Source organism: Dama dama, chromosome 20 (assembly GCF_033118175.1).
Source record: "Dama dama isolate Ldn47 chromosome 20, ASM3311817v1, whole genome shotgun sequence".
In the NCBI taxonomy this organism is placed as follows: Eukaryota; Metazoa; Chordata; class Mammalia; order Artiodactyla; family Cervidae; genus Dama; species Dama dama.
In genome coordinates, this window is record NC_083700.1 from 4,003,624 (window position 1) to 4,024,739 (window position 21,116).

A 21,116-nucleotide genomic window follows, 5' to 3' on the forward strand; every position below is an offset into this window, starting at 1 on the left:
ATGGTTTGGTGTGGTGGGGTCAACCTGGAGACTGTGGACGTGTGAACCGTAGTATAGGGTGTGGGTGGTGTCATCCTGGAGACTATGTATGTGTACCCCAGAAGCAGGGTCTGGAGGGAGAGGCTCACCCTGGAGACTGGATGTGCGACCTGAGATAAAAAGGTGTGGTGAGGTGGGGTCACCCTATGACTGTGGACAGGTAACCACAGATACATGGTCTGGTGTGTTAGTGTCACCCTGGAGACAGTGCACGTGTGACCCCAGGTACAGGGTCTGGGAGGGGTGTCACCCTGGAATCTGTGGATTTGTGACCCAAGGTGCAGGAGTGGGGTCACATTGAAGACTGTGAACATGTGACCCCAGGTGCAAGGTCTGGGAGGGTGGTCAACCTGCAGTCCGTGGACATGGACATGTACAGTATTTGGGAGGGTTTCAACCTGCTGACTTGACCATGTGACCCCAGTTACAAGGTCTGGGGGCATGTCACCCTGGAGACTGTGGACGTGTGACCCCAGGTGTGCATGTGTGAGTGCAGGTACAGGGTCTGGAGGGTAGGGTGACCCTGGACACTGGACGTGTGTCCCCAGATACAGGGTCTGGGATGGGTTTTACCCTGGAGACTGTACATGTTTGACCCCCATTGTACTGAGTGAGAGGGTCATCACCCTGGAGACCGTGGATGTGTGACCACAGGTACAGTGTCTGGTGTTTGTCACCATCGAGATGATGGACGGACGGAAACCTGGTACAAGTTCTGGGAGGAGGGTCACCCTGGAGACTGGACCTGTGACCACAAGTGCATGTCTGAGAGGGATGTCATCCTGGAGACTGGACATGTGACAGTAGGTACAGGATCTGAATGGGGTCACCCTAGACACTTGGATATCTGAACCCAGGTACAGGGTCTGGGACTGGACTGATTCAGGAGACTCTGGACATGTAAGCCCAGGTACAGTGTATGAGGGGGTCACTCTGGAGACAGCAGACTTTTAACCGCAGGTAAAGGGTCTTCAAGGGGTGTCACTCTGGAGAATGTGGACGTGTGAGCCCAGGTGCAGTGTGTGAAATGGAGTTCACATTGGACACTGGACATGTGACTCCAGGTGCAGGGTATGGGAGGATGGTCATCCTGGAGACTGTGGATGTGTGAAAAGAATACAGGGTCTGGCAGGGGAGTCACCCTGGAAACTGAGGACATGTGATCCCAATTACAGAGTCTCAGAAGGGGGTTACACTGGAGCCTGTGGACCTGTGACCACAGGTGCAGTGTCTGGGAAATGACATCACACACAGGAGACTGTGGACTTGTGACCCCAGGTGCAGGGTCTGGGAGGGAGTCACCTTGGAGACTGGACATGTGACCCTAGGTACAGGCTCTTGAGGGTGGGGAAACACTGGAGACTGTGGACATGTGACCCCAGGTACAGGATTTTGGATGAGTCACTCTGGAGACTGTGGACTCCAGGGGGAGTGACTGCAAGGGGGCTCACCTTGGATATTGTGTATGTGTGACCCCAGGTACAGGGTCTGGAAGTTGGGGTAACTCTGGCGACTGTGCCCCTCTGACTCCAGGTACACCATCTGGGGAGGGTTGTCATCCTGGCCACCGTGAACATGTGACCCCAGGTACAGGGTATGAGATATGGGGTCACCCTGGAGACTGAGGCCATGTGACCCAAGGTACAAGGTTTGGTGAGGTGGGGTCACACTGGAGACTGTGGACAAGTAACCCCAGCTGCAGAGCCTGGGAGGGGTGTCACCCTGGAATCCATGGACGTGTGACCCCAGGTGCAAGAGGGGAGTCACACTGGAGACTGTGGCCACGTGACCCCAGGTGCAGAGCCTGAGACGTGGGGTCACAGTGGAGACTGTGGATGTGTGATGCCAGGTATAAGAAATGGGAGGGGTGTTAACCTGGAGACTGTGGATGTGTGAGACCAGGTGCATGAACTGGGAGGGGTTACACCCTGGTGAACGTGGACGTGTGACCCCCGCTTCAGGGTCTGTGAAGGGTGTCACTCTGGAGAATGTGGAAATCTGATCCCAGGGTTCCTCTCAAGTTGCAGCAGAGACCTTGGGATTCCCCATGAGTTGCATCAGGGGATTCAGAGCTCCCCTTTAGTTGAGGTGGGAATTCAGTGTTCCTCTCCAGTTGCAGCATGGGACTCAGCGTTCCACTTGAGGCATGGCAGGGAACTTGGGTTCCTCTCAAGCTGGGGAGGTACTCAGGGGTCTTCTCAACTTGTGGTGAGGCCTCCTCTCAAGTTTCCTCCGGGCAATTCATCTCTAGCAGGGATGTGCAGGGTGGCTCCTGTCTTGTTGCAATGTGCAGGTTTTGGCATGGGATTTCTCTAGTTATGGTCAGGATCGACTCTGTAGTCGTGGTGGGTCTGATTCTCTCTAGTTGTGGTGTGCAAGCTCCTCTCTAGTTGTGGTGTGAGGTTTGTCTCTATTCGCAGCAGAGGGGCTCCTCTCAGTGTGTGATGTCCATTGGGTTCCTCTCGAGTTGTGGTGTGAGGTTCGTCTCTGTTAGCAGCAGAGGGGCTCCTCTCTATGTGTGATGTCCATCAGGTTCCTCTCGAGTAGTGGTGGACGGCTCCTCTCGAGTTGCAGGGCTGTGTCCTCTCTGATTGGGGCCATGGGGGAGGTCCTCTATTTTTGGCAATAGGAGTTCCTCACTAACATTAATGGGATTGCTTCTTTCTAATTGTGAAGGACGCCCCTTGACTTACTTCAGGGAGCTTGTGTCTATTTGTGGCAGAGGGGCTTCTCTCTAGGTGTGACGTCCTGGGGGAATCCACTCTAGTTTTTCTGGGGGAATCCGCCTCAGTTTTGTCTGGGGAGCCCTGCTATCATTATGGCCAGAGGCCCCTTTTCTTGTTATTGCATAGGGCTCCTGTCAAATTGCAGCAGGGAACTCGAAGTGCGTCTTGAGTTACAGAAGGTGACTCAGGGATCCTTTAGAGTTGTGGTGGAGCCTCCTCTCGAGCTGCATTGGGGCAGATCCTCTCCAGTAGCGCTGTGCAGGCTGGTCCCTGTCTGCCTCCATTGTGTGGGAGGCTACTCTCTAGTTGCAGCATGGGGTTCCTCTCTAGTTGCAGTGGGGTCCACTCTACTTGTGGTGGGTCGGCTCCTCTCTAGTTGTCATCTGCGGACTCCTCTCTAGTGTCGGGGGGCTCCTCTCTAGTTGTGGAAGAGTGCTCTCCTCAAACTGTGATGGGGGAGGCTACTGTCTGGCTGTGATGTGAACGGGGTGCTTTTTCTAGCCTGAATGTGCAGGAGGCTGCTCTCTAGTTGTGGCAATGGGAGGCCTCTTTAGCTGTAACACGGTGGGCTCCACTCCACTTGTGGAAGGAGGCTTCTGTCTTGTGACGTGTGGGTATCCTCCTCTCTAATGGCGATGTTAAGGGGGGATTATCTATACTTGTGATAGGGGTCTCCTCTCCAGCTGCAGTGTTGGCCTCCTCTTTAGTTTTGATCCGTGTGGGAGTTCCACTCTAGCTGTGATGTGCATGGGCACTTTTTTCTAATTGTGATGTGTGGGGCGCGCTCATATCTACCTGTGGGAGGGGTGTCCGCTCTAGTTGTGGCAGTGGTTTTCCACTCTGAATGCGATGTAAGGGAGGGCAGGGCACCTCTCTAGTTTCAGCGGTGTGCTCCTCTAGTTGCGCCTGAGGGTCAAGTATCTATTTGTGGCATGTATTCAACTCTCCAGCTTTGGCGGTTGGACTTTTCTCTGTTTGTGATGTGCCGGAGCACTCCTCCCTAGGTGTGCTGTGCCTGGGGAGGGCCTCTTTAGTTGTGGAGTGGGAACTCCTGTCTTGTTGCATTGTGATGTGCAGCTCTTCTCTAGGTGCAGCTTTCTGGCTCATCTCTATTTGTGGTTTGATGGGCTACTCTCTAGCAGTGGTGTAGAGACTTCTCTCTAGATGCGGTGTACGAGATTGCTCCTCTCTAGAGGTGGGGTGTGGGGGCCTCCTTTCTTCATGCAGTGTCCGGCGGGGGGGGGGGGGGGATTCCTTTCTTGTTGCAGTGTGTGGGCTCCTCTCGAGTTGTGGTCTGGGGACTCCTCTTGAGTTTTGTCATGGGACTTGGTGTTCCTCTCCAGTTGAGGTGGGTACCACTTGAGTTGTGGTATGGTGGCTCCTCTCTAGTAGCAACGTGCAGGGTGGTTTCTGTTTAGTTGCTACGTGTAGGTGGCTAAACTCCCCCCTGCATGGGTCTCCTCTCTAGCTGGTGTGGGGGGGTCAACTCTTAGTTGTGTTGGTTCGGCTTCTGTCTAGCTGTGGTGTACAGTGTCCTCTTGAGCTGTGTTAGGGATCTCTTCTCTATTCATGGTGTGTGTGTGGGGGGGGAGGGGGGCACCTCGAGAGCTGCAGTGGAGTGTTCCTCTTGAATTGGGAAGGGGGTTTCCTCTCGGGTAGTGATGTGCACAGGCACTCTTTCCAGGGGTGATATTTGGGAGCCTGCTCTCTAATTTTGGCATGGCCCCTCCCCTTTAGTTGTGGCATGGGAGCCTCCTCTCTAGTTGTGGAAGGAGGCTTCTGTCTAATTGCAATGTGTGGGAATGCTCCTCTCAAGTGGCAATGTTCAGAGGGCTGCTCTCTGATTGTGGCTTGGGGTCTACTCTCTAGGTGTGGCAAGGTTATTCCTCTCAGATGGTGGTAGGGGGGAGTACTTGATTTGTAGCAGGAGCTCATCTCTATTTGTGGTGGAGGGGACTCTCTCTAGGTTCGATGTCTAGGGTTTCCTCTCTTGTGGTGGTGGGACACTCTCCAGTTTTGGCGGGTGAGCTCCTCTCTCGTTGTGGCCATGGGCTTCTCTTGAGCTGCAGCATAGGCCTCCTCTCAAGTTCAGGAGGGCACTCGGGGCTACTCTCTAGTTGGGGTGGTGACTCCTCTGAGGGTTTTATATGGGGAGTTTGTTCTCTCTACTTTTGGCATTGGGGTTCCTCACTAGTTTTCACGGGGTTCCTCCACTCTGGTTGTGACAGGCTCGTCTCAAGTTACATCTCTATTTGCAGCAGAGGGGCTCCTCCCTAGGTGCAATGTGCTGGTGGGCTCCTATCTAATTTTGGCAGGGTAATCCTCACCAGTTTGGGTGGGGGTGGGGCTCCTAGCTTTGTCGCTGGGGACTCCTTCCTTGTAGCAGCATAGGGCTCCTCTCGAGATGCGGTAGAGGACTTGGGGTTCCTCTCAAGTTGGGACAGGTGACTTGGGGTTCCTTTAGAGCTGTGGTGGGGCCTCCTCTTGAACTGTGTGGGGCAGCTCCTCTCTAGCAGTGACTAGCAGGCTGCCTCCTGTCTACTTGTGATGTGCGGGAGGCTACTGTATGGTTACAGCATGGGACTCCACTCTAGTTGCAGTGGGGTCAGCTGACATTTTTGTTTCCACTCCTCTCTAGTTGTGGCTTGCAGACTCCTCTCTAGTTGTGGGAAGGGAGGCCTCCTCTTCAGTTGTGGTATGGAGCTACTTCTCTTGTTGTGGTAGAGTTCTCCTCTTGAATTGTGGTAGGGGTGGCTCCTCTTGGGAATCCTCTTGAGTTGCATCCGTGCTTGAGGTTCATATCGATTTGTGACAGGGAACTTGGTGTTCATCTCGAGTCGTAGCAGGGGAATTGGGCCTCTTCTTGAGTTGAAGAGGGTAACTCGGGGCTCCTCTCAAGTCTCAGTGGGAAACTCAGGATTCCTCTTGAGTTGTGATGGGGAACTCGGAGTTCATCTCGAGCTGCAACCGGGGAATTGGGTTTCCACTCGAGTTGTGCCTGGGAACACTGGGTTCTTCTCAGGTTGCAGCATGAATCTTGGGGTTCCTTTCAAGTTACAGCAGGGTACTCAGAGCTCCCCTCGAGTTGTGGCAAGAGCTCAGTGTTCCCCTCAAGTTGCAGTGCGGGACTCAGGGTTCCACTTGAGCCATGGTGGGGAACTCAGTTTTCTTTTTGAGTTGGGGTGGGGTTACCCATAGTTCCTCTCATGTTGCAACGAGGCCTCCTCTAATGATATCTTAGGGTGACTGGTCTCTAGCAGGGATGTGCAGGTTGGCTTCTCTCTTGTTACAATGTGCAGGTGGCTACTCACTAATTTTGGCATGAGACTTCGCTCTAGTTAGGGTCAGGGTCAACTCTGTACTTGTGGTGGGTTCGATTCTCTCCAGTTGTGGTCTGCAAGCTCCTGTCCAGTTGTGTTGTAAGGGTCGTCTCTATTAGCAGCAGAGGAGCTCCTCTCTATGTGTGATGTCCAGCAGGCTCCTTTGGAATTGTGGTGGAGGGCTCCTCTTAAGTTGTGGGTCTGTACCCTCTCTGGTTGGGGTATGGGTGGCTCCCCAGGAAAGGTCCCCTCTACTTTTGGTGCTAGATGTTCCTAACTAATATTACTGGGCTTGGCTTCTCTCTAGTTGTGAGGGACTCCACTCGATTTAATTCAGGGAGCTCATTTCTATATGCTGCAGAAGGACTTCTCTCTAGGTGTGATGTCCTGGGGAACTCAACTCTATTTCTGCCTGGGGTATCTGCTACAGTTTTGCCAGTGAGTTTCCTCTGTCACTGTGGCCAGGGTATCCCTTCTTGTTACAGCATAGTGTTCCAGTCGAATTGCAGTGGGGAACTTGGCATTTCTCTTGAATTTCAGCATGGGACTCAGGGTTCCTTTAAGTTGTGGTGGAGCCTCCTCTTGAATTGCACTGGAGTAGATCCTCTAGAAGTGATGTGCAGGCTGGCTCCTGTCTTGATGCAATTTGTGGGACTCTACTCTAGTTGCAGCATGGGGCTCCACTCCAGTTGCAGTGGGTTTCCACTATTTATTTGTGGTGGGTCAGCTCCTCTCTAGTTGTCGTTTGCAGACTCCTCTCTAGTTGTGGCAGGGGGCTCCTTCTTAGTTGTGTAGTTGGGCTCCTCTCTAGTTGCAGTAAAGAGCTCTTCTCAAATTTGATGGGTGTGGCTCCTTTCTGGTTGTGATGTGAGGGGCCTTTTTCTAGCTGCAATGTGCAGAGGCTACTCTCTAGCTGTGTCAGTGGGTGTTTTCTTTAGTTGTGTTATGGTGGGCTCCTCTCTACTTGTGGAAGGGGGCTTCTGTCTAATTGTGATGTGTGAGTATGCTCCTTTCTAATGGGGGCTTATCTCTAGTTGCAGCAGGGGTCTCCTCTTTACTTGCAGTGTTAGCTTCCTCTTTCGTTATGATCCGTGTGGGAGTTCCACTCTAGTTTTGATGTGCATGGGCACTTTTCTCTAATTGTGATGTGTTGGGCATGCTCCTATCTATCTGTGCAAGGGATCTTGTCTATCTATCTATCTGTGTTCCTATCTATCTATCCACTCTAGTTATGGCAGTGGTGCTCCACTCCAGTTGCGATTTAAGGCGGGGGTAGCACCTCTGTAGTTGCAGTGATATGCTTCTTACTAGTTACGCCTGAATGTCAACTATCTAGTTGTGGGGTGTATTCAACTCTCTAGTTTTGGTGGTTTGGCTTCACTCTAGTTGTGATGTGCTGGGGTGGCCCTACCTAGTTGTACTCTTCCTGGGGGAGTCCTCTCTAGTTTTGGAGTGGGAACTCTGTCTTGCTGTATTATGCTGTGCTGCTCCTCTCTAGGTGCAGTTTGATGGCTCATCTCTATTTGTGGTTTGAGTGGCTACTCTCTAGTATTGGAGTGGATCCTCCCCTCTAGATGTGGTGTGAGAGAATTGCTTCTCTCTAGGGGTGGGGTGCAGGGCCTCCTTTCTTTATGTAGCATCTGGTTGGTCTCCTCTCTTGTTGCAGTGTGTGGGCTCCTCCCTAGTTGTGGTGGGGGACTCCAATTGAGTTGCGTCGTGGAACTTGCTGTTCCTCTTGAGTTGAGGTAGGGCCTCCACTGGAGTTTTGGGGGTGTGGCTCCTCTGTAGTAGCAGTGTGCAGGGCGGTTTCTGTTTAGTTGTGATGTGTGGGCGGCTAAACTCCCTGTGGCATGGGGCGCCTCTCTAGTTGGTGTGGGGGGTCAACACTTAGTTGTGTCGGGTGGGCTCCTCTCTAGCTGTGGTGTCCAGGCTCCTCTCAAGTTGTGTTATGGTGGATCTTCTATAGTTGCGATGTTGGGGGGCACCTTTGGAGTTGTGGTGGAATGTTCCTCTTGAATTGTGGTGGGGGTTTCCTCTCTGGGAGTGATTTGCACAGGCACTCTTTCCAGGTGTGGTAACAGAGAGCCTACTCTCTAATTTTGGCATGGCCCCTCCTCTTTAGTTGTGGTGTGTGTGCCTCCTCTCTTGTTTTGGCAGGAGACCTCTGTCTAATTGCGATGTGCTGGAATGCTCCTCTCAAGTGTCGATGTTCAGGGAGCTGCTCTCTATTTGCGGCATGTGATCTACTCACTAGTTTTGGCGAGTTTGTTTCTGACATTTGTAGGGGCATCTACTCGACTTGAAGGAGCGAGTTCATCTCCTTTTGCTGTGGAGGGGACCCTCTCTGGATGCAATGTCTGGGGTCTCCTATCTAGCTGTGGTAGGGGCATACTCTAGTCTTGGCAGGTGGGCTCCTCTTGAGTTGTGGCCATGGGCTTCTCTTGAGTTGTGGCATAGGCCTCCTCTCAAATTCAGGAGGGGTTTTGGGGCTCCTCTCTCATTGCAGGGTGCCTCATCTGGGGTTCTCTGTGGGGTGGGTATTAGCTCTACTTTTTGTTTGGGGGCTCCTAACTAGTTTTCATGGGGTTGCTCTGCTCCAGTTGTGACGGGCTCCTCTTGAGTTACTTCAGTGGCTTCATCACTGTTTGCGGCACGGGGCTCCTCTCTAGGCACAATGTGCCAGAGGGATCCTCCTGGTTTTGGTAGGGGAATCCTCTCCAGTTTTGGTGGTGGGTGGGGGTCCCAGCTTTGTCTCTGGGGGCTCCTTCCTTGTGATGGCAAAGGACTCCAGCCAAGTTGTGGTGGAGGGCTCGGTGTTCCTCTTGAGTTGGGACAGGTAACTTGGGGTTCCTTTAGAGTTGTGGAAAGCTGTTCTCTTGAGCTGTGTGGGGCAGCTTCTCTCTAGTAGCAATTAGCAGGCTGGCTCCTGTCTAGTTGTGATGTGTGGTATGCTACTGTATAGTTACAGCATAGGGTTCCACTCTAGTTGCAGTGGGGGCCAACTGGCATTTATGTTTCCACTCCCCTCTAGTTGTGGTTTGCAGACTCGTCTACAGTTGTGGCGGGGGGTGGGGGTGGGGTCCTCTTTAGTTGTGGTACGGGGATTCCTCTCTAGATGTGGTAGCATACTCCTTTTGGACTGTGGTGAGGGTGTCTCTTCTCTGACTGTGATATGAAGGGGCACTTTTCCCAGTTGCGACTTGAAGGAATATACTCTCTAATTGTGGCAAGGGATGTCCTCTTTTGTTGTGGTGTGCTGGCCTCTTCTCTATGCATAGCAGGGAGCTTATGTTTAGCTGTGATGTGTTGGTGTGCTTCTCTCTAGTGGCAGTGATCAGCAGGGCTAATGTCTAGTTCCTGTGGGGTTCTCCCCTCTAGTTGTGGTGTGGGGCTCCTCTCTTATTATGATCTGAGTGAAGGCTCCTCTCTAATTGTAGAGGGGTTCTCCTTTCTAGTTGTGACAGGGGGTTCTGAGCTAGCTGCAAGGTGCACGAGGCTCTCAGCTTGTGGCTGGGGCTCCTCTCCAGTTGTAGCATGAGTCACCTCTCAAGTTGCTGCTGGGGGCACCTCTTGAGTTTTGGTTGGGGAGCTCATCTGTAATTGGAGATGGAAATGGCAACCAACTCCAGTACTCATGCCTGTAACATCCCATGGATGGAGGAGCCTGAAAGGCTACAGTTCACGGGGTTGCAAAGAGTTGGAAAATACTGAGCAAATTCACTTTCACTTTTCATCGTAGGCCCCCAGTGGCTAAGATGGTAAAGAATCTGCCTGGGATGCAGAAGACCTGGGTTTGATCCCTGGGTCGGGAAGATTCCCAGGAGAAGGGCATGGCAACTCACTCTGGCATTCTTGCCTGTATCATCCCATGGACAGAAGAGCCTGGCTAGCTACACAGTCCATGGGGTCACAAAGAGTGGGAGATGACTGAGCAGCTAACACACAATCATCTGTAATTGTGGTGGGGGACTCCTTTCTAGCCGTGGCATGGTGTATCCTTTCGAGTTGTGTTGTGCTGGTGAGCTACACTTAAGTTTCAGTGGTCAGCTCCTCTCTAGGTGTGGTGGTGGACTCATCTATAGCTGTAATATGGGGGCCAATTTCTAGCTGCAGTGCGCAGGGCCCTCTCTAGTTGTAGTGAGGTACTCTACTTTAGTTCTGATGTCTGTGGGGATTCCTCTCTCACTGCGATGTGCAGGGGGTCTTGTCTCTAGTTGTGATGTGAGGCTTGTCTCTCTGCAGTGAGACATTGCAATGTCTAGGCTCCTCTCTAGATGCAGTGTTTGGAGGGCTCCTCTCCCGTTGTGGACAGGGGCTTCTCTTGAGTTGGGTCAGACGTCTCCTCTAGAGTTTTCACAGGGTACTTGGAACTCCTCTTGAGATGTGGTTGTGCCTCCTGTAGCGTTTGTCATGTGCGGGGCTCCACAGCGAGAGGTCTTCTCTACTTTTTGTGCTACGGGGTCCTCGCTCATTTTGGTGGGGTTTACTGTCTCTAGTTGTGAAGGGTGGTCAACTCTCTAGTTGTGGTGAGGGAGCTCCACTCCAGTTGCGTTGGGCAGGGCTTTTCCTCAATAGTTGCAGTGTGTATGGGCCTCTTCTCCACATGAGGAATGCAGGCTCCTCTGGAGTTTTGGCGGGAGGCTTGTCTATTGTTATTAAGGCGGGTTCCTCTCTAAGTCAAATTCCAGGTGCTCCTGTTTAGTTGTGGGGGGCTTCTGTCTAGTTGTGTTGGCTCCTCTCTAGTGGTGGCAGGGTGCCACTTTCTTACTGTGACAAAGGATTCCAAGCTAGCTGCATTGTTCATGGGGCTCTCGAGTTGTGGTGGGGGCATCTCTGTAGTTGTGGTGGTGGGCTCCTTTCTATTTGTCTCAGGAGGCACATATCATTTTGCTGTGGGGGCTTGGGGCTCCTCTAAAAGGAGGCGGCAGATCCTGTTGAGATGAAGCAGGGGGCTCCTCTGGAGTTCCTTTGGGGGGCTCCTCTCTAATTGTTCTTGGGGACTCCTCTCTGCCTGTGGCATGGGGGTTTCTCTCTAGTTGTGGTGTGCTGGTGAGCTCCTCTCGAGTTATCAGTGGGGGCTCCCCTCTAGTTGTGGCGGTTGATTATCTCTAGGTGTGGTATGGCTTCCCTTCTTTCTGTGGTGTGCTGGTGGGCTACTCTCCAGTTCTGGTGTGCAGGCTCCTTTCTAGTTATGGTGAGGGTCTCTTTAGTTGCAATATCTGAGGGGAGTCCTCTCTCACTGAAATGTGCAAAAGACCCCTTTATCATTATGGTGGGGTAGCGCATTGATATCTGCTGCAGTGTGACTCCTCTCTAGGTATGATGAGTGGGGGCATCCTCCTGCATTGTGCCTGGTGGATTTTCGAGAGTAGCTGTGGAGTGCTTTTCTTGAGTTTTGGCTGTGGACTCAGGGCTCCTCTCGAGTTGCTGTGGCCCCTCCTCTTAGGTTGTGATAGGCGCCTCTACAGGTGGGTCCTCTCTTCTTAGAACACTAGGTTTTCCTCACAAATAAATAAAAAAAAAAGAAAAAAAAGAAAAAGAACTTAAACTATATCTTCAGGGTCTAACTTACTTCCCTGGTGGCTCTGACGGTAAATCATCTGCATGCAATGCAGGAGACCTGGGTTTGATCCCTGGGTCAGGAATGGCTACCCACTCCAGTAATCTTGCTTGGAGAATTTCATGGACAGAGGAGCCTGGTAGGCTACAATCCATGGGGTTGCAAAGAGTTGGACACGACTGAGCAAGTAACACTACTGGAAGACAGCAAAAGGTCAAAGTGCTCCCAGGGCGCTAAGGCCACCAAGAAGACTTGGTGAATGGAATTAACCCACTTAATGATAGCCTTTGTCACTTTGAGGATGTTACTTGGTGCATCTTCCAGGACATCTGTAAGTGCTGCCTCTAAGGATCCCGCTATTTCTCTAAATCTGAGAGAAAAACAAGAGTGTAAATGGCTGTTTTCTCTGCTTCAGGTGCCTCTCCCCCCAACCTCCCCCTCCCCAGGCAATAGGACGATTCTCCTGCTTGCTCGTAGGGCCAGTGCCTCAGAGATGCCTCAGCAGCCCTGATGCCTGTCCTCCAGACTTTTTTTCTTACTGAGCAGGAAATAAACTTATCTGAATTACTCGACCAGGAAGGCATTTCTGGCAAGTCCCACCACCTATAATTAGGTAATCACTTCAGGGCCATAAGACTGGTTTTTCCAGTTCTCTTACCTCCACACTATCAGAAGAAAGCAAATGTCCCTCAAACTAAGAAATGGAGAAGCTATATTCTGTATCTTGGTTTGCAGCTTGAGACATATCACTGAAAGTAGGCAGTTAAACCAGAACAAGTCTCTGCCTGGCACTCATCAGATGTCTGCTGCCTGTCTCTCATTCTGCTATTGGTAACTGCAGGCCCACCCTGAGGCTCAGGATCTGTTTTCTGGATGGGTTTTCTGTTTTCTCTGCTGGGCCATTTGTCATTTCATACCGTCTTCTCACAGCCTTCTGTTATAATACCTGATGTGGACACATTTTTATGACTGTGAAATGAAACCGTGTGTGTATTCATTTCCTTAATTAGCTGCCTATGTAGCATCCTCCTTCCCACCTCTATAACCCTTCCATGTTCATACTTTCTTTACCATACATTCTTCTGTCACCCACTAGTTCCCTTGCTACCAATAAATTCTGACACATACTTAACATCAATTTACCTAATCCACAATCTTGGTTTTTTGGATAGCACTTATATGCTTTTTAAAAGCAGTTCAGAGACTGATCTTCAGGAAACTGGAGAGTAAACGCAGCAGCACTTCATAGAAAGAGCAGCAGCCCTGCCCTCAAAGGCACGAGTGGCCGAGAGCAGAGGACTCTGGCCCACCCTGCCTGCTGGAGCTGGCCGCTCCCCACAGCTTCCCTGTGCCACACGCAGGAAAGAACTCAGCGACTGCCCCGTGAAGGCTGCGGAAGGCGAGTCTCTCCAAGCACAGAGGGAACAAGTGGCAGAAGAGCAGTGGAGGAAGAGAAGGGAGCACTGGAGAACCGCAAAGAAGGCGGTGCTCCTGAGCACACTGGGGAGGAGAGGGCAGGGGCCGCCCTGCAGTGACGAGAGCAGACCAGCTCCTGCACTCGCCTCAGACCCCGAATCCCACCGTTTGCCCACAGCTGTTAACACACGAAACACAGGAAGGAAGCTTCAGCAAAGAAAAGGCCTGACACCAACACAGCATTGTTCAGAACGCGGAGAACCAGAAGCCACCTTCACAGCCCCAAGGAAGGGAAGGTTTCCGCAACATGCGGCACAGTTCCTACTGAACGCAGCGTGAAGAGAGGTCAGCTGGAAGTTCTGCGGCCATCAGAGGAACAGGTATAACTCAGTGTAAGTGAGGACACAGGATAAAACTGTATGTATGCCACAACAATCTGAACGCCATACAAACGAGAAAGTGCAAGACACAAATGCAGCAGACCCCTAACATTAATGCCTTTTAAACAGACGTGCAGATGACGTGTGACCAGGTGTGAGATCCCTAAGACTAAAACTGTCTATGTCGTGTGACCCAGTTGTCCCCTCTCCCTACCCTCCAGGAGTCCAGCCCCAGCCCCTCAAGTAGCTTTGCTGGCCAGTAACTTCCAGGATTGAGGTGTTAGGTTGTACTTCTTTGAAAATAAACAAAGTGAGATGTTACTGAAAGGTTGTCGCTGAACGATAAGACGCGGGATTCTTGGCCTCCGGAGGAGACAAATTCAATCCGGGGCCAGAGACGAGGCTGGATCGCTCAGAGCTTTTGTGTAATAAAGTTTTATTCAAGTATAAAGGAGATAGAGAAAGCTTCTGACACAGGCATCAGAAGGGGGCCGAAAGAGTACCCCCTCCTAGTCTTTAGCTGTAAGTTATATAGTCACTCACAATCTGTTAATGAAAAGAAAGGAATGTCTTAGAATTTAGAACGGCACCAGATAATTCATCCCTGGCCATAAAACGATTGACCTGAATCTTGTAGAAGGGCAGATTACCAACAAATAGTTTCATTTACATAGATTAGGAGAACAATATCTGAGTAAGTAGGTTAGGCCATTTGGCAGAACTTACAGAGTCTGAGGCAAATTAACATATCTTAAGACAAACATTTCCGTAAGAAAAAGAAATGTATTGGTTAACTCAGGGTTTGAGGATAGTTAGCTTCAGGTGAAACCAGGTGTCATGGCAACACAGCATTTTAAGAGAAACCTCCTTTTAAATTTGTATAGAGAAGGAAAAACATATTGCTGGTTTGTTTCTTCCTGCCGCTTAAGAGAGATAAAAATGTCTGGCACTTGCAGCCTCTTTCCTCCATTTGGAGACCCCTGGCCTTCCTGCCTGTTACCCTCTCATCACCTTGCAGATAACATTAACCCTTAACCGTCCTTAAGAAAGAGTGGGGCAGAGGAGGACAACACCTCAAAATGAGATTCTTGTATTCATGTTAGTGCAAACAGCACATTGGTCACATTTTAAAAACATGGTTATAGGTCTGGGCCAGACCTGCCTTTGAGTGTTTGAGTGTCTCCTGCAGATGCATGGGTCAGCAGAGGCCTGCTGTGGGGACAGGGGCTGCGGCTTCAGCAGATTGGGGAAGCACAATGTGTGAGCCCCATCATAGAGCCACCGAGTAGACAACCCAAAAACTGAAGATCAATTATACCAGAGGAGTTCTCACACTGTTATGAAAGTTCTAAGGCCCACAACAGATTTCCCAACATGGGGATCCAGCAAAGGGACTGAGAACCCTCAGGGAATTTGACCTTGAAGGCCAGTGGGACTTGATTACAGAACTTCCATGGGACTGGTGAAAGAGACTCTTAGAGGGCACAAACAAAACCTTGTGCACACTAGGAACCAGGAGAAAGGAGCAGTGACCCTCACAGGAGACTGAGGCAGATTGCCTGTGAGTGTCCAAGAGTCCCCAGGGGAGGCATGGGTCAACATGGCCATTGTGGGGTCAGGGACACCGAATACAACAGTCCTGGCACAAACCATTTGGAAGGAGGTTGCAATTACCCTTGCCATAGCTTGCTCTCACTGAATACAACAGTCCTGGCATAAGCCATTTGGAAGGAGGTTGCCATTGCCCCTACCACAGCTTGGCCTCAAGCCAACTACAGGGAGGGAACACAGCCCCACCCATCAATAGAAAGTTAGATTAAAGATTTACCAAGCATGTCAGAACAAGACCCAGATTCCCTGACAGCCAATCCCTCGAATCGGGAAGCTTCCACAAGTCTCTTATCCTCATCCATCAGAGGGCAGACAGAAAGAAAACCAAAATTACAGAAAATTAACCAAACTGATCACTTGGATCACAACCTTGTCTAACTTAGGTAGACCATGAGCATGCCATGTAGGGCCACGCATGATGAATGGGTCATGGTGGAGAGTTCTGACAAAACGTGGTTCACTGGAGAAGGGAATGGCAAACCATTTCAGTATTCTTGCCTTAAGAATCCCATGAACAATAAAAAAAAAAAAAAAAAGGCAAAAAGATATGACACTGAAAGATGAACTCCCCAGGTCGCCTAAGTGCCCAACATGCTACTGGAGAAGGGTGGAGAAATAGCTCCAGAAAGAATGAAGAGGCTGAGCCAAAGTGAAAACAATGCCCAATCGTGGATGTGACTGGTGATGGAAATAAATTCTGATACTGAAAAGAATAATATTGCATAGAAAGCTGGAATGTTAGGTCCATGAATCAACATAAACTGGAAGTGGTCAAACAGGAGATGGCAAGAGTGACATCAACATTTTAGGAATCAGTGAACTAAAATGGACTGGAATGGGTAACTTTAATTCAGAGGACCATTATATCTACTACTATGGGCAAGAATCCCTTAGAAGAAATGGAGTGGCCCTCATAGTCAAAAAAAGAGTGCAAAGTGCAGTACTTGGGTGCAATCTCAAAAGCGACAAAGTGATTTCTGTTCATTTCCAAGGCAAACCATTCAATATCACAGTAATCCAAGTCTATGCTCAACCACTAATGCTGAAGAAGCTGAAGCTGAATGGTTCTGTGAAGACCTCCAAGACCTTGAGAACTAACAACAACAACAACAAAAAAAGGTGTCCTTTTCATCATAGGGGACTGGAATACAAAAGTAAGAAGTAAGAGATACCTAGAGTAACAGGCAAGTTTAGGCCTTGGAGTATAAAATGAAGCAGGGCAAAGGCTAACAGAGTTTTTCCATGAGAATGCATTGGTCATAGTAAACATCCTCTTCCCACAGCACAAGAGATGACTCTACACATGAACATCACGAGATTGTCAATACTGAAATCAGACTGATTATATTTTTTGCAGCCGAAGATGAAGAAGCTCTATACAGTCAGCAAAAATAAGACCTGGAGCTGACTATGGCTCAGATCGTCAACTCCTCTTTGCAAAATTCAGACTTAAATTGAAGAAAGAGGGAAAACCACTAGACCATTCAGGTATGACCTAAATCAAATCCCTCTCAATTATACAATGAAAAGTGAAAGTGAATGCTGCTCAGTCGTGTCCAACTCTTTGCAACCCTCTGGACTACACAGTCCATGGAATTCTCCAGGCCAGAATATTGGAGTGGGTAGCCTTTCCCCTCTCCAGGGAGAATTATACAGTGTAAGTGACAAATAGATTCAAGGAATTAGACCTGATAGACAGAGTGCCTGAAAAAGTATGGACGGAGATTTGTATCATGGTACAGGAGACAGGGATCGAGACCATCCCCAAGAAGAAATGCAAAAAGGCAAAATGGTTGTCTGAGGAGGCCTTACAAATAGCTGAGAAAAGAAGAGAAGTGAAAGGCAAAGGAAAAAAGGAAAGATATACCCATCTGAAAGCAGAGTTCCAAAGAATAGCAAGGAAAGAGAAGAAAGGCTTCCTCAGTGATCAATGAAAAGAAACAGAGGAAAACAATACAATGGGAAAGACTAGCGATCCCTTCAAGAAAATTAGAGATACCAAGGGAATATTTCATGCAAAAATGGGCACAATAAAGAACAGAAACAGTACAGACCTAACAGAAGCAGAAGATATTAAGAAGAAGTGGCAAGAATACACAGAAGAACTATACAAAAAAGATCTTAATGACCCAGATAGACATAATGGTGTGATCACTCGCCTAGAGCCAGATATCCTGGAGTGTGAATCAACTGGTTTTACGAAGCATCACTGCGAACAAAGCTAGTGGAGGTGATGGAATTCCAGCTGAGCTATTTCAAATCCTCAAAGATGATGCTGTGAAAGTGCTGCACTCAATATGCCAGGAAATTTGGAAAACTCAGCAGTGGCCACACAGGACTGGGAAAGGTTAGTTTTCATTCCAATCCCAAAGAAAGGCAATTCCAAAGAATGTTCAAACTACCACCCAATTGCCCTCAGCTCACACTAACAAAGTAATGCTCAAAATTCTCCAAGCCAGGCTTCAACAGAACATGCACCGAGAACTTCCAGATGTTCAAGCTGGATTTAGAAAAGGCAGAGGAACCAGAGATCAAATTGCCAACATCTGCTGGACCACAGGAAAAGCAAGAAAGTTCCAGAACAACACCTAGGTCTGCTTCATTGATTACACTAAAGCCTTTGTGTGGATCACAACAAACTGGAAAATTCTTCACAAAATGGGAATACCAGACCACCTGATCTGCCTCCTGAGAAATCCGTATGCAGGTCAAGAAGCAACAGTTGGCACCAGACATGGAACAATGGACTGGTTTCAAATTGGGAAAGGAGTATATCAAGGCTGTATATTGTCACCTTGCTTATTTAATGTATATGCACAATACATCATGTGAAATGCTGGGCTGGATGAAGCACAAGCTGGAATCAAGATGGCTGGGAGAAATATCAATAACCTCAGATATGCAGGTGACACCACCCTTATGGCAGAAAGTGAAGAACTAAAGAGCCTCTTGATGAAAGTGAAAGAGGAGAGTGAAAAGGTTGGCATAAAGCTCAACATTCAGAAAACTAAGATCATGGCATCCGGTCCCATCACTTCATTGCAAATAGATGGGGAAACAATGGAAACAGTGACGGGCTTTATTTTTTTTTTGGCTCCAAAATCACTGCAAATGATGACTGCAGTCATGAAATGTAAAGATGCTTGCTCCTTGGAAGAAAAGCTTTAGCAACATAGACAGCATATTAAAAAATAGAGACATTACTTTACCAACAAAGATTGATATAGTCAAAGCTATGATTTCTCCAGTAGTCTTGTACGGATGTGAGAGTTGGCCTGTAAAGAAGGCTGAGCACTGAAGAATTGATACTTTTGAACTGTGGTGTTGAGGAAGATTCTTGAGAGTCCCTTAGACTGCAAGGAGATCAAACCAGTCAATCCTAAAGGAAAGCATCCTGAATATTCACTGGAAGGACTGATGCTGAAGCTGAAACTCCAATCCTTTGGCCACCTGATGCAAAGAACTGACTCATTGGAAAAGACCCTGGTGTTGGGAAAGATTGAAGGCAGGAGGAGAAGTTGACCTCAGAAGATAAGATGGTTGGATGGCATCACTGACTCGATGGACTTGAAATTTGAGCAAGCTCTGGCAGTTGGTGATTGACAGGGAAGCCTGGTTTGCTGCAATCCGTGGGATCACAAAGAGTCAGGCACAACTGAGCGACTGAAGTGAAGGGACAGAATCCAAACCAGTGTGTTCACTAGCATTGGACCTGGCAAGTCTTGTCAAAGGGACTATCCCTGCTAATGTCTAGGGAAGCTAACGGATAGGATGAGAGCTGGAATCTATCTGGAAAATCAAATAAGTTGCAACTATGAAATGTACACGCTCTTTGGAAATCCTTATTGTTTGTTTTTGGTTCATTCACTCTTAGTGAAAAGTTTCAAACATACACACAACTCTGGAGAGCACAGAAAACCCCACCCCGCTCTATGTAGCCCTCGCCTTGCTGCAGCAATCATCTGTCCTCTCCTACCACTGCACTAACACTCCCTTTTTCGGCCTGGAGTGTGTTTAAAGACAAATTCCAAGCACCACATCATTTCCTGCTCCCCAAACACCTCCATTTACAAGTCAAAGCAAAAAACAAATTTCTTACAAATTGCCAATGTCCCACCTAATAAAATTAGCAATTTTAATAACCAATCCATATTGGCTCTGAGAGGTGTGACTTTCAGCTCAATGCTACAGTGTTACTGAGTGATAACTGCAAATCCCACAGCACAGGTTGCACATCTACACCTTTAACCAAGGCACCATGGTGTGGTGTTGGGGAAATGGTGCTGGACAGACCAATTACTCATGCTAAAAAAGACTGAATAAGACAACGGACGAATGATAAAGAGACATTAATAAACCAAAATCTAGTGATGCTGGTGAAACTGATCACATGAGCAAAATCTCAAGACTGAATTTTCAGTTCTCAATACCTCAGAGATAAATTTTCTCACACTTATGCACCAATGAGTGAACAATATATTTATAAGAAGAAAAAAGAAATACAGTACTTATTCAAGAAGGAAGGACTTCATTGAACAATTACTTGCAACAAGAACCTGAGTGAGTGATAGTCGCTCAGTTGTGTTGGACTCTCTGCAACCCCATGGACTGTAGCCTGTCAGGCTCCTCCATCCATGGAATTCTCCAGGCAAGAATACTGGAGTGGTTGCCATTTCCTTCTCCATGGGATCTTCTCAACCCCGGGATTGAACCCGGGTCTCCCACATTGCAGGCAGTTTCTTTACCATCTGAGTCACCAGGGAAGCTCTGTTGTACAAAAAGAATATGTGACCACAGTATACTTTCATCTTTTATAATGTTTATGTGCTAATAATTACTTGACATTGTAGTTTCAAAGTGAACAATGCTGACATTAGGTGAATATATAAAGGTGACTGAAAGAAAAGAGATGTGTAGAAATGACAAGAACTTATTGGGATAGAGAAAATTAAAGAACCCATTGTACTCAAATGATGAATGATGATAACTGTTTTTCCTGGTATACTGAGCATATGTGATAGGAAAAACAGGATACTACTCAGAATATTTGGAAATAAAATATCTAGGAATAAAATAATGAGAAATGTATATTGGGTGTGAAGGATGATAAAATTTTACTTAGGGATATAACAGAAGAGGTAAATAAATAATGTTCAATATTGTAAAAAATGTCAACTCTCTCCAATTGCTTCCTAAATATATTAAAATAACTAAAGAATTTTATATATAACAACATGATGATTCTATTATTTATATGAAAGAATTTATCTGTGCCCATAGCTTGCATGATTTTATGATTCATGACAGTGATTAAAATATCTTTTAAATTATTTTAATATTTAAAAATTTTATCTTGTTTTTAATTTATTTTTTGCTGCATTGCACAGCTTGTACACTTTTAGTTCCCAACCAGGGATGGACCCTGGGCCCACATCAGTGAAAACACCAGGTCCCAACGACTGTACCACCAGGAAATTTTCTATTTTTTATTTCTTTTTAAATTATATTTTATAAAAGTTATATATATTAATATATATTTGGGCTTCCCAGGTGGCACTAGTGATAAAGAAGCCAACAGCCAATGCAGAAGATGTAAGAGGCACTGGTTCAATCCCTGGGTTGGGAACATCCTCTGGAGAAGGAAATGGCCACCTACTCCAGAATTCTTGCCTGGAGAATCCTATGGACAGAGGAGCCTGGTGGGCTACAGTCCATGGGGTCACAAACAGTTGAACAGGACTAAAGAAAATTCTGAAAGAGATGGAAACACCAGACCACCTGACCTGCTTCCTGAGAAATCTGGATGCAGGTCAAGAAGCAACAGTTAGAACCGGACATGGAACAACAGACAGGTTACAAATCCGGAAAGGAATACTTCAAGGCTATATATGAGTCATGCTGCTTATTTAACTTACATGCAGAGTACATTGTGAGAAACGCTGGGCTGGATGAAGCACAAGCTGGAATCAAGATTGCCGGGAGAAATATCAATAACCTCAGATATGCAGATATCACCACCCTTATGGCTGCTGCTACTGCTAAGTCACCTCAGTTGTGTCCAACT